General features: G+C 32.7%; 1 pseudogene; it reads left to right on the forward strand.

Annotated features, from left to right (window-relative positions):
• Positions 1–10,524: 10,524 nt before the first annotated feature.
• On the forward strand, positions 10,525–10,643 carry LOC118605747 (annotated as a pseudogene).
• The last annotated feature ends 421 nt before the right edge of the window (positions 10,644–11,064 follow it).

Genomic DNA, 11,064 nt, shown 5'->3' on the forward strand with positions numbered 1-11,064 from the left:
AAACAATAAAATGCGTAGAAGAAAACATAGGAACTAACCTTGGACTTAAAGAGGATTTTATGAATTTGACCTAAAAGGCAAGGGAAGTGAAAGCTAAAATGGATGAAGGGAACTACATCAAATAAAAAGTTTCTGCTCAGCAAAAGAAATCAACAAGATAAAGAGATAACCATCTGAATGGGAAATATATTTGCAAGCAACACCTGCAATAAAGGGCTAATATCCAAAATAACAAAGAAGTCATATGACTCAAGAACAGCAACCAAAAAAACAAACAACCCAATCAAAAACTGGGCAGAGCACCTGAACAGACACTTCTCCCTAGAGGACATCCAAATAGCCAGTAAATATTTGAAAAGATGCTCAACATCACTAATTATTAGTGAAATGCAAATCAAAACCACAGTGAGATACCATCTCACACGTGTTAGAATAGCTATAATCAACAGGACAAGTAATAACAAATGTTGGAGAGGATGCGGAGAAAAGGGAGTCCTCACACACTGCTGGTGGGACTGCAAATTGGTACAGCTACTATGGAAAACGGTATGAAGCTTCCTCGAAAAACTAAGAATTCATCTACCATATGATTCAGCAATTCCTCTACTGAGTATTTACCCCAAAGGCTTGAAAACTCATATTCAAAAAGATATTTTCTCACTGATGTTCATAGCAGTATTATTCACGGTGGCCAGGACATGGAAGCAACTGAAGTATCCTATGGTAGGTGATGGTCTAAAAAAGCTGTGGTACATATATCCAATAGAACATTACTCAGCCATAAGAAAAGATAAAATACTGCCATTTGCTACAACATGGATTGACCTTGAAATAATTATACTAAGTGAAATAAGCCAGGCTGAAAAAGTAGAAAATCACATGATGTCACTTATATGTGGGATAAAAACCTAAAAGCAACAAGTGTACAGGGCAAGCAAACTCATGGATATGGACTATAGACTAGTGGTTGCCAGAGAGTAGGGGGTGATGGAGGAGCGGGGAGGTAGACGAGATAAAGTAGGTCAAATATAGGGTGATAAGGAGAGAGTGAAGTGGGTAAAGGGGATCAAATATGTGGTAGCTGAAGGAAACTGGACTTTGGGTGGTAAACACACAATAGAATATACAGTTGTCAAATTATAATGTATACCTAAAAATTATATAATTGTATTAACCAATATTACCTCAATAAACTTAAAAAATAAAAAAAATAAAATAATAAAAACAGAATGCTATAAATACAATAATGCCATTTTTTTTCAGACTATCTATATACTAGAGCAATGCAAAAATAATAATAAAAGAGAGATTTTGTAGCAAACTTTGGGAGTAAGGTTAGAAATGTAATTTGTGACTTATCTTGGGGTAACAGCTGCAACTGCAAGCACTGTCGGCGAGTATTCTCAAGACAAATGGGAAATGGGTTAAATTGTTTTTTATTTTATATTTCAGAGTCCACATTATCTTTGCTAGTATATATAAATACAGCTGATTTTTGTGTTTTATAATCTTGCTGAGCTCACTTATAAATTAGTTCTCAGAGGATTTTAAAAAAAGTTTTCTGTGAAGTTTATTTTTGTATATATTCATGTCACTTGTAAATAGATATAGTTTTATTTCTTCCCTTATTATCTGAATGACATTTATTTTCTTTTATTGCCCTTATTGTACTAGAATTTCTAGCATTATATTTAATAAGAGATATTCAAGTGGACATTATTTTTCTGTTTCTGATCTTAAAGAGGAGACAGAGCAAGCACACGATAAATATTACCTATAATGAAACAATACAAGATTACAAATGTTTAAAGAAGGGGGAGGTCACCATTGCCTGGAGTAATTAAGTACAACTTTTAGGAGAGGTAGAATGTGTGCTGGTCCTAGAAGGATGTTAGGAGTATAAAGAGGGATGTGTGTAAATATTGTTATATTAAAAAGCACTGGAACAACAGTGTGAAAAAAAGACATAGAGACCAATTTTGTTTGTTTATAAGAATCAAAGGGAGTATTCAAATAGAAGAACAGAAAAAAGCTAGCTGCTTCCGGAGTTTAGGGGACCATAGTGGTAAACAAATAATTCTCCAAGATGTTTATTTCACTGGCCAACAGTTTCTTCATATATGTAACAAGGGAGTTAAAATATACAATCTATATAATATTTTGTTGCCCCCTCGTTGTATAAAGTTGTGATTAAATTCTGGGGGAATGGTAACATCACAGTGGACATGCTGTGCTTAAGACTTTTTTGGGGATTGTTATTGCCAAATCATTTAAGTTTTTAAATAATAGCATATGAAATCTCTCTGTCTTGAAGATATGGCCTTACAATTACTTTAATTCACAAGCCGAAAATAGATACTACAACAGATATTTTTTCCCCTTAATCTTGCCTCTAAGGAAAAAAAAAAATCCTAATAATGCTTCTAGTTAACAAATCAAATCAAAGACAATGACTAACTCATAATAGCTTTTTATACAATTACCTACAACTGTAATGAGTAATTATATCATTTGCTGTAGCAATGAAATTAATTATGAATTTTCGAAGGAAAAATATATATGACATTACTGTAAAGAAAAAAGTAAGAAAAGAGTGCTAGGCTAATGATGGGAAATTGTGTGCACTTTGTAAATTACACTTTCATGAGCTTGCTAGCATTTGTCTTTTACACTTATCGGCTCTTAAAATGTTTTTTAAGACACTGTTGAATTTAGTTGAATGTAGTCACCATAAAAACTGTAGTCCAACTGATCTGTAATGCAGGTGAGAAAAACAGTCCTCATTAAGCTGAAAGGACTTACTTGCAGACACACAATTAATCATAAGTGGTAAAATAGGACAACTTATGTGGTCTCATTCTGTATTTTAGAAATTCTATTTTTGATATTTAGTGTAATAGAAGTCCCAAGTTGACGACATGTGAAACAATTTAAATTAGAAATGTATATATGGCATATTTCACTGTCTAATATTTTAGTAAACATTTGTTGCTCATCAATAGTGGTACAGATGATCAAGTATGAAAATGACTGCTTGGTAAACAATAATGAACATACAGAGCTGTAATTAACTTTTTTGTTTTTTTTTTTCCTTTTGAAAGTATCAAGTTCCAACAACACAACTAAATTCTAGTTCACAATCTCAGGGTATGCATTTCTAAAACAGCCATGTGGATCATGAATGTTGGGCTGTCTGGACCCCCTCCAGCTGTAGGCCCAGATTTACAGCACTGTTGGAGTTCAGATCATTAAAGTTCAAATGTTCTTAAACCTTCTCAAATGGAAATTATTTCCTTAATTACCAAATTTATCTTTTCAGATAATATCACTCGCAGCTCAAATAAGAAAAGTTCTCAACATTAGTTCTTTATCATTTGGAATCTGGAAAGACAATCGAGATTCTACTTTAGAAGAATGAGCAACTTCTCAATGTGTAGTCTGTGTTGGCTCTAGGTATATGTCCTCATCTAAAGTCCCTCCTTAATTGTATGACAAAGAACTTGAGTTTCAAATAGATTTCTATTATTCCCTATGGGTAAATAGGATAAGCAGATTTTCATTTCTCTGCTTTCTTGAAAATATATCAAAGGATAGGAAAACATCTAGAGAATTGAAAATGCTTCTTCCAAGGTCATCGTCATTTTTGCTCGATTGCTTTCCTGACACGTAACTCTCCTATAAGGCAAATACCCAAGAATCACAAATGAAAGGTAAATAGGAGGATTGTTTTGTTTTAATTTTTGTTCTTTGTTTTCTTTAAAAGAAAAAGAAGAATTTGTACAGATTCCTGGAATAATATCAGTCAATATTGTACTCAGGTTTTAGATTTTGTACCCAAGACCCAAACAACTTTGTTATATCTTTTTAAATAATCTTATTTATTTAGATAGTAATTTATTTTGCCATAGGTTTTCACAAGATTTTCTTGAATTAAAAAATACAAAAAATAATTGTGACACGTACAGAGGTTCAAATGATAATTGTGACAAATATTCATGCTGTTCCTATGGAATAGACTAGAAAATCTATGACCAGATATACAAAGAGTTTTTCTCATTGAACAAAATTTATTAAGATGTAGATATAAAATAAGGCTGACTCAACAATAAAGAGTTTGATTTGAAAAAGGATCTATCTTACAGTGAAGAATTACCAGTAAATATGCCGTTGAAAACTATTTCTATATGTGGGACTAGTGTTACTCAGGCACCCAAACATAATAATTAGAGTGATGAATAGTAGGGAATTCTGTGTTAAACTGTTACTAAAGGAACTTGTGAAGCTTCAGTATAAATCTATTAATTATTAAAACAGGATGTAGTGTGCTGTGTTGGACATGTTATTTGATCACAGACTTCTTTTTCTTAGTCATAGGACTCAGATGATCTAAACTACATGTTGAAAAATTCTGCTAAAGAAGAGACAATAGAAAACTAGGCTTTTAAAAGTTTTTTTTCTTCCAGTTTTAACTTTATGAGAAATACTATTTACTGTATTCTCAGTGTGCCTCTATGAATTTTACATATTGATATAAACAATTATTGAATGCCTATTATATTGTAGACACTGTGTTAGAATTAGAAGATATGAAAAAAATGAAGAAGATGCTTTTTCTTCTATAGAATTTTACAGTACAGGTGTGGGGGAGAGTTATTAAGAACTAATAACAATAAAGTGAGATGATTGTTTTGTGCAATTTATAATAATAACTTTAATTTAGTGAGATTTTCCTAGTACACCGAATTTCATACTTTATCTTATTTAATTTTCACAAACGATCACAGGATATACATATTTTATCTATTTGCAGATAATAAGATACTTGTAATGTGTTGAACTGGAAACAAATGCAGCAAACTCTCAGAGTTAGTAAGTTGTAAATATAATAGAATTCCATCTGTCAGAATACAAATTCAGTTTTCTTAACCATGTCTGAAACTAATTCAACTTAAGAAAATCAAGATTTTACAAAAAAGGTAACATTAGATCTGAAAATTTAAAGATAGTTGTGGAATAGAAGAGGACATTACAGACTAAAGAAATGAAAATTTGAAAGGCACAAATGCATGTAAAGCATAACATAATCAGGTAAAGTACTAGTTTAGCATGTTAAGCACACAATTCTTAACAAGAAGAGATGGAATAGAAATTCAAAAGAAAAGTAGAAAAGGATCTCACAGGCTGTGCTGAGGGTCCTGAGCTTCATTCAAAAGGCCATGAAGCTGCAATAAAATAATAATAATAATAATAATAATAAATAATTTGGGAAGTAACACAATCTAATTTGGTTTTTTGGAAGATAATTGTGATGCACAGCTTAGAGTGGGAAAACTACTGAGGTAACAGGAATTAGAAGTCATGAAATCAATACTTTCAAGATGGTATTATTGGCCAAAGGACATAGAACAGCCAAATATCTGTTCCAGTTCACACCCTAATTTTTCAGCAAAAGTTCCAGGAGAATATTATATTCCAATCAATGAGACTACTAGGTTAGGGTGTCATTGACTCCAGGCTAGACATCTGAAACCCTTCTGTAGCCCGCCACTTTGTTTTCGGTCTTCCTCCATAGCTTCCTAATTCAACCTGCTTATTTTACCTAACACATTTTTCTTTTTTATATATATATTTAAGGAAGTAGAATGATTGTCTCTGAAATCAAGTAAAAATTCATACAGTTATCCTGTGTATCAGGCCCCAAACTTAAATCCCATTTTCTCCCAAGAAGCTGTCTTAGAGCATTTAGTCAATACTTTTTCTCCCACACTCTGCCTTTGTCCATGCTGATTGCAACCTTAGTATTACCTTTTTTCTCTCATTCATACAGTTAATATTTACTCATTAAGACTGGAGCTGCAGTCCCATCAATCCATGAAACTACCTCCTATTACCCAAATGTATGAGCCTCTTGATGCTAAAGTTTTATTATACTTACAGATTATCACAAAATTAACACTGAAAAATTCCATGTGAACTTGTCATAATGCAGATCAAGTAAAACAGAACTTTTAATTTCCTTCCAGCTCTAGGATTAATTGTATTTGTTTATAACATTCTCAGTAGGTGGGAAAACAGCTTAGTACTAGAACATACAATTTAAAAGATCATTAAAAGACTGATTCTTACACTTTTGCTACATGGCAGCTTTGGGTTCACATGGAGTCAAATTTACTGAGCATTTTGAAATTCACTGAACAATCCAGACTTTCTCTACTTCCTTTGAACAAAAATTAAGCTCACTTTACAGAGGTAGGGGTCACAGGGGACACACCTTCTATTGCAGATAATCAATAATCAATTTGACTTCTATACATTCTCTGGAAAATGTAGTTATCAGAGAACTGGAAAGTCCCACAATATTAGGAGGAGTAAAGGGCTCTGAGTATCCATAAATTAATAGAAATATTTTCTCACACGCACTTAATATGCTTACAGCCATCCTGTGCTAAATATGGGCAGCTAGTACTAGTCTTACCTTTATTTGTGGGTAGAGGAAAAGACCATCATGTTTTCTTACAAATGTTAGTCTCTTCTAGGAATTGCTCAAGGCTGAAATTGCAAAGGTTCTGTTGGATGTGTTAAGGTGAAAAATTTTAATAGAAACATTAGAGAAAGAAAAGCTTAAAACAACAGAATATATACCTACTGAATATAAACAAGTACCAAAATTCTGAACAGAAACAAGCCTCAGGACACCAGGAGGAATGTGGGCCACTCCCTGCAATGAAGTCAGGATGGCATGTCACATGCAGGGCACACATGATAGCTATTGACTGAATCACTTCCTACCCCTCTATAACTTAATACCAAAGCACCTGCAGTCTTGACAGAGCTGTTTATTATATCTGACTTTTGTTTTCTGCATCCTTCTTATATGATTTTCTGCTAATATTTGCCTATTTACTTTAAAAAAACTCAGCCACCCCATTATGCTGACTTTTTGCTCTTGGGTCTCACACATTTCTTGCCAGATTTATTTTTATTTTTTCCTGGCCCAAACCAGAATTAACCTTTGCTCTAGTCATTCTTCTAGGAGATATATATCTATATCTATATCTATCTATATATCTATATATCTATATCTATCTATCTATCTATCTATCTATCTATCTATCTATCTAGACCCAAACCTAAGGTACTGAATGTATAAATAATGTTAAAAATAATATAGTTGCTGATATACAGTTGATTTTCATATTTTGTTATAATTATGTTATATAAAGTCACCTTGAACAACAATTTATTAAATATTGAACCCTTATCCCTTAGGGAAATACAAGGTTAAGTTCCTCTGAGCCTCTGGTCACAACATTTTTATTAATCAATCAGTACATAACCTCTACTTATTTCTACTTAAAGACAGCTTGTGTAATATATAGTTTTGACCTGCTCACATTGAACTCATAGCCAATAGCAGTGTAACGCACACCTAAACAAAGCTTATCTAAGAAGTATGTTTTCTCTGTAAGGCACACCACAGTCTCATATTTGAGAACACCAGAAGGCACTTCAGCACTACACTAGGGGGCCATTTAAAATAGCAAAATCACCAGAAAAGAACAAACTTATGAAGACACTAAATAGATCATGAAAAACATCCTTGTTTATATTATTAGAACTGAAACACAAGGCAGATCACTGCCATTTTTTTTTTAATGTCAGCTGGAAACATATGTCCTGGTGACTCAAAAAATTTTATATATTTGTAAAAGTGCTATGGGTATTGATTTGGGGATTCAAAACAAATTTTAGTGAGCAGACAAAATCACAAATATGAAACCCATAAATAATGAGAATAGACTGCATATGGAAGAATCTAGAAGAGGAATCATCTTAGAAATCAGTGATTTCATCTTGACATACTTAACATCCTAGGAGGTTATTTTTGGCAGTTTGTAATTTTGAGACAAGTTCCCTAGCAAAAGAGTAAAAGAGAAAAATGTTGGGAGGCATTGTTATAGCAGATCTCATTGATGCACCAAATTACACAGGAGAAAAAGATCGAAATTGGAAAAAAAGAACAAATTGTGCTAAGAAATGAGAACATTAATCCATCAAGCATCTTAATAACTTTCTTAAATAAGTATAATATTTAGACTGTGAGATTTGCCTGTTTTAGTAGATAGTGATCAGAAATAGCAAAAAAAGAAAAAGAAAAAAGAAGAAGCCATATAAATTTACTGGGCTTTTATAATTATTGGTTTACAGTCTGCCATCTTTATATTTCCTCTTACCGCTGTCAGTAGATCCATTGATGTTTCTCATTTTCAATATGCTTTTCACCCCCTTTCTGAATATGGCTGAAAACTTTAAAGTATTTTAACCACTCTTAGTACATTAGTTAAACTCTGATGTGATTTAACATTAAATTTGCTCATATTAGTTATTCTAATGATAAAATCAGTGTTTCCATTAAGCTTGGTGATTTTATCATACAAATATAATGTTATCTATGCCAAATCCCAGATCCCAAATCTCAAGACTCAAATTTCTGATTATTCCCTGGATTCTGGGACCTGTTTCATCTAAACTCTTTAGTGCTTCATTCTCTCCTTGGGCTTCGTACCAATGGCTGGTATCATATTATCTAATGACAGAACTTGCAGCAATCACTCTCTTCCTGTCATTACATTCAGTGAAAATAGCTCCCTAGATGTTTCACTGTTAAATTATGCTCATCTTTAGGGATTCTCTAATACTTTATAGGACTCTTAGTTCTTAATATTACATGATGTGATTGAAGACTGATTAACCATCAAAAACCAAAGTTAGGCTGCCAAGCTAAATCTATATTTTTATCCCAAATAGTCCTCGCAAATCTATGAGTGCCTGTCTTCTGAATCGGGTAAATTGATACCAAACTTTTACTTCAATAAAAAATCCTAAGACAGAAAATAAACAATTGCATGTACAGGACTTTTGAATTCTATACTGTAGTTCCAAATAGTAAAAAGAAAAAAAATCTACTATTCATGCTGATTTTTGCATCTGTGAGAGGATAATAGATGAATAGCTTGTGATATTGGTGAAAACTTCCAGATATTAACAACCTTCTATTTCACAGTTCTCCTATAATCACCTCTTTAAGGTAATATTCTTCATATTGCCTATCATGCTCTCCTTTCATTTTAATTTTTTTGATACTATGTGATCTAAGGTATTCATTAGTCTCTGATTTTCTGATCTCTGTGTGACTTTCACAGCATGCTTGCTGACCAATCATGTTTTATAATCCCCCTGATGAGTGAAATATTTCTATGCAGCTTTGCCTTCCTTTGCCTCTTCAACTATTTATTGTCTCTCTTAAAGTCATTTTCTGTAACTACACTGCATCCATATCCAACAGCATTGCCCTAAATGTGTGCATTCAAATGGTCATCAGGGTTTTGCTAGCAGCATCCTATTTTGTTTGGTTTTGAGAACCAATATATAAAAATGATGCATTTCGAATGAAGAGCTTTTTTTTAAATCCTAATTAACACTTTTTTTTGTCCAATCAGATTTTGTATTCATAAGACCAACAGTGTATCAACTTCTCCACTTCTAGATTGTTCTACTTTATTTAGCACTTTGTCCTTAGCCTTTCATCTTCTGCTGAAATCCTGCCACTTTGCACTTCTCAACAATCGTGCAAAAAAATACATGCACTTGCCTATCATAGTCCATAGACAGTTTGTACTTTGCTGTTGTGAAATGAACTTTCCAGGTCATTTACCAAAAAAACAAATAAATAAAAATAAAATAAAATAAATAAATAAATAAATAAATAAATACTTGTCAGTGTAACCTCATGCTTTCCTGAACTTCAGACTCTCTCTAACACTAATTCTTCTTTCCCCTGATCCTTAATTATTAAAAAGGCAGCCTGATGGAGAGCAAAATATACCCCTTAAGTACTAATCCTATTTCTCTCAATCATTCTCTATGGGTACTAACAAAATTAGTAGTTTTATTAGTTCGTTCTAAGATGGGCACTGCATGATTCTAGAGCATTCCTTTCAGAAGTGTTACTAAGTTATCCAGAACATAACCAAAGTCCAAACCATATGTAAATAAATATATATTGAGGTCTTAAATAATGTATCAGATACTCCGTCGAAACTTACCATGTGCTTTAACAGCTTCACAAAATTGTTATATATTAGGTATTATCATCTGTTTTTACATATTATAAAACTTGTCCTAAAAGAAGTTAAATAGTATAATGTTCACATACTTGGTCTGTCTGAATCCAAACTTCATGCTTTTTCAGAATCTCTATGTGTCTGTTCCTGTATTTAGTCCCTGAAGAATCGGCAAAAACTGAAGAATTCTACATTGTTGATGATCAGTCTTAGGTTATTACTCAAAAAGCCAGCCAACACAATATCTCTGGAATGGTTTTATTTACACAGCTACTACGAATACATTCTTAAACATGCAAATGTTTAATTTAGCAAAGCTGCCATGGTATGATTAAAATAACATCCTTATTTTTTTAATAACATAACATAAAATGTTATTATCTTAAGAATATTAGTCTTAGCTTATGACCATGCTACCCTGAACAAGCCCGATTCTGTCTGATCTCAGAAGTTAAGCAAGGTCGGGCCTGGTTTGTACTTGGATGGGAGACCACCCAGGAAGACCAGGTGCCACACGTGTAAAAAAATAAAAAAATAAGAGATTGTAAACTGACAAGATCCTTGCAATCTGTGAGGCCAACCAAGGATTGCCTCACCTAATAATAATAATAATAATAGTCATATTGTTTGAAATGAATCAATACTCTACCTTTTTTCTTTTTGTTTTTTGAACTATGGGGTTTCCTATCTTTTAATCAGTTTAAATACTCCAATACTGCAGGCTCTTCCTTCAGATGTAGTGACAACTTGCTAATTTAAAGACTAATAGGCTGCAGCTCCTAAAGGTTCTGCATCTATACATTATTTGGATTGTTATAGATACCCAATATTTTGAGTCAGGTTTTGATATGCCTACTAAACATCAAAATAAAATATATAATAAACATTTCTATTCATCCTCATTAATACACCAAACACTTCTTAGATGTCTGTATGTGCC

This window comes from Rousettus aegyptiacus, unplaced genomic scaffold (assembly GCF_014176215.1).
Source record: "Rousettus aegyptiacus isolate mRouAeg1 unplaced genomic scaffold, mRouAeg1.p scaffold_m13_p_7, whole genome shotgun sequence".
Lineage (NCBI taxonomy): Eukaryota > Metazoa > Chordata > Mammalia > Chiroptera > Pteropodidae > Rousettus > Rousettus aegyptiacus.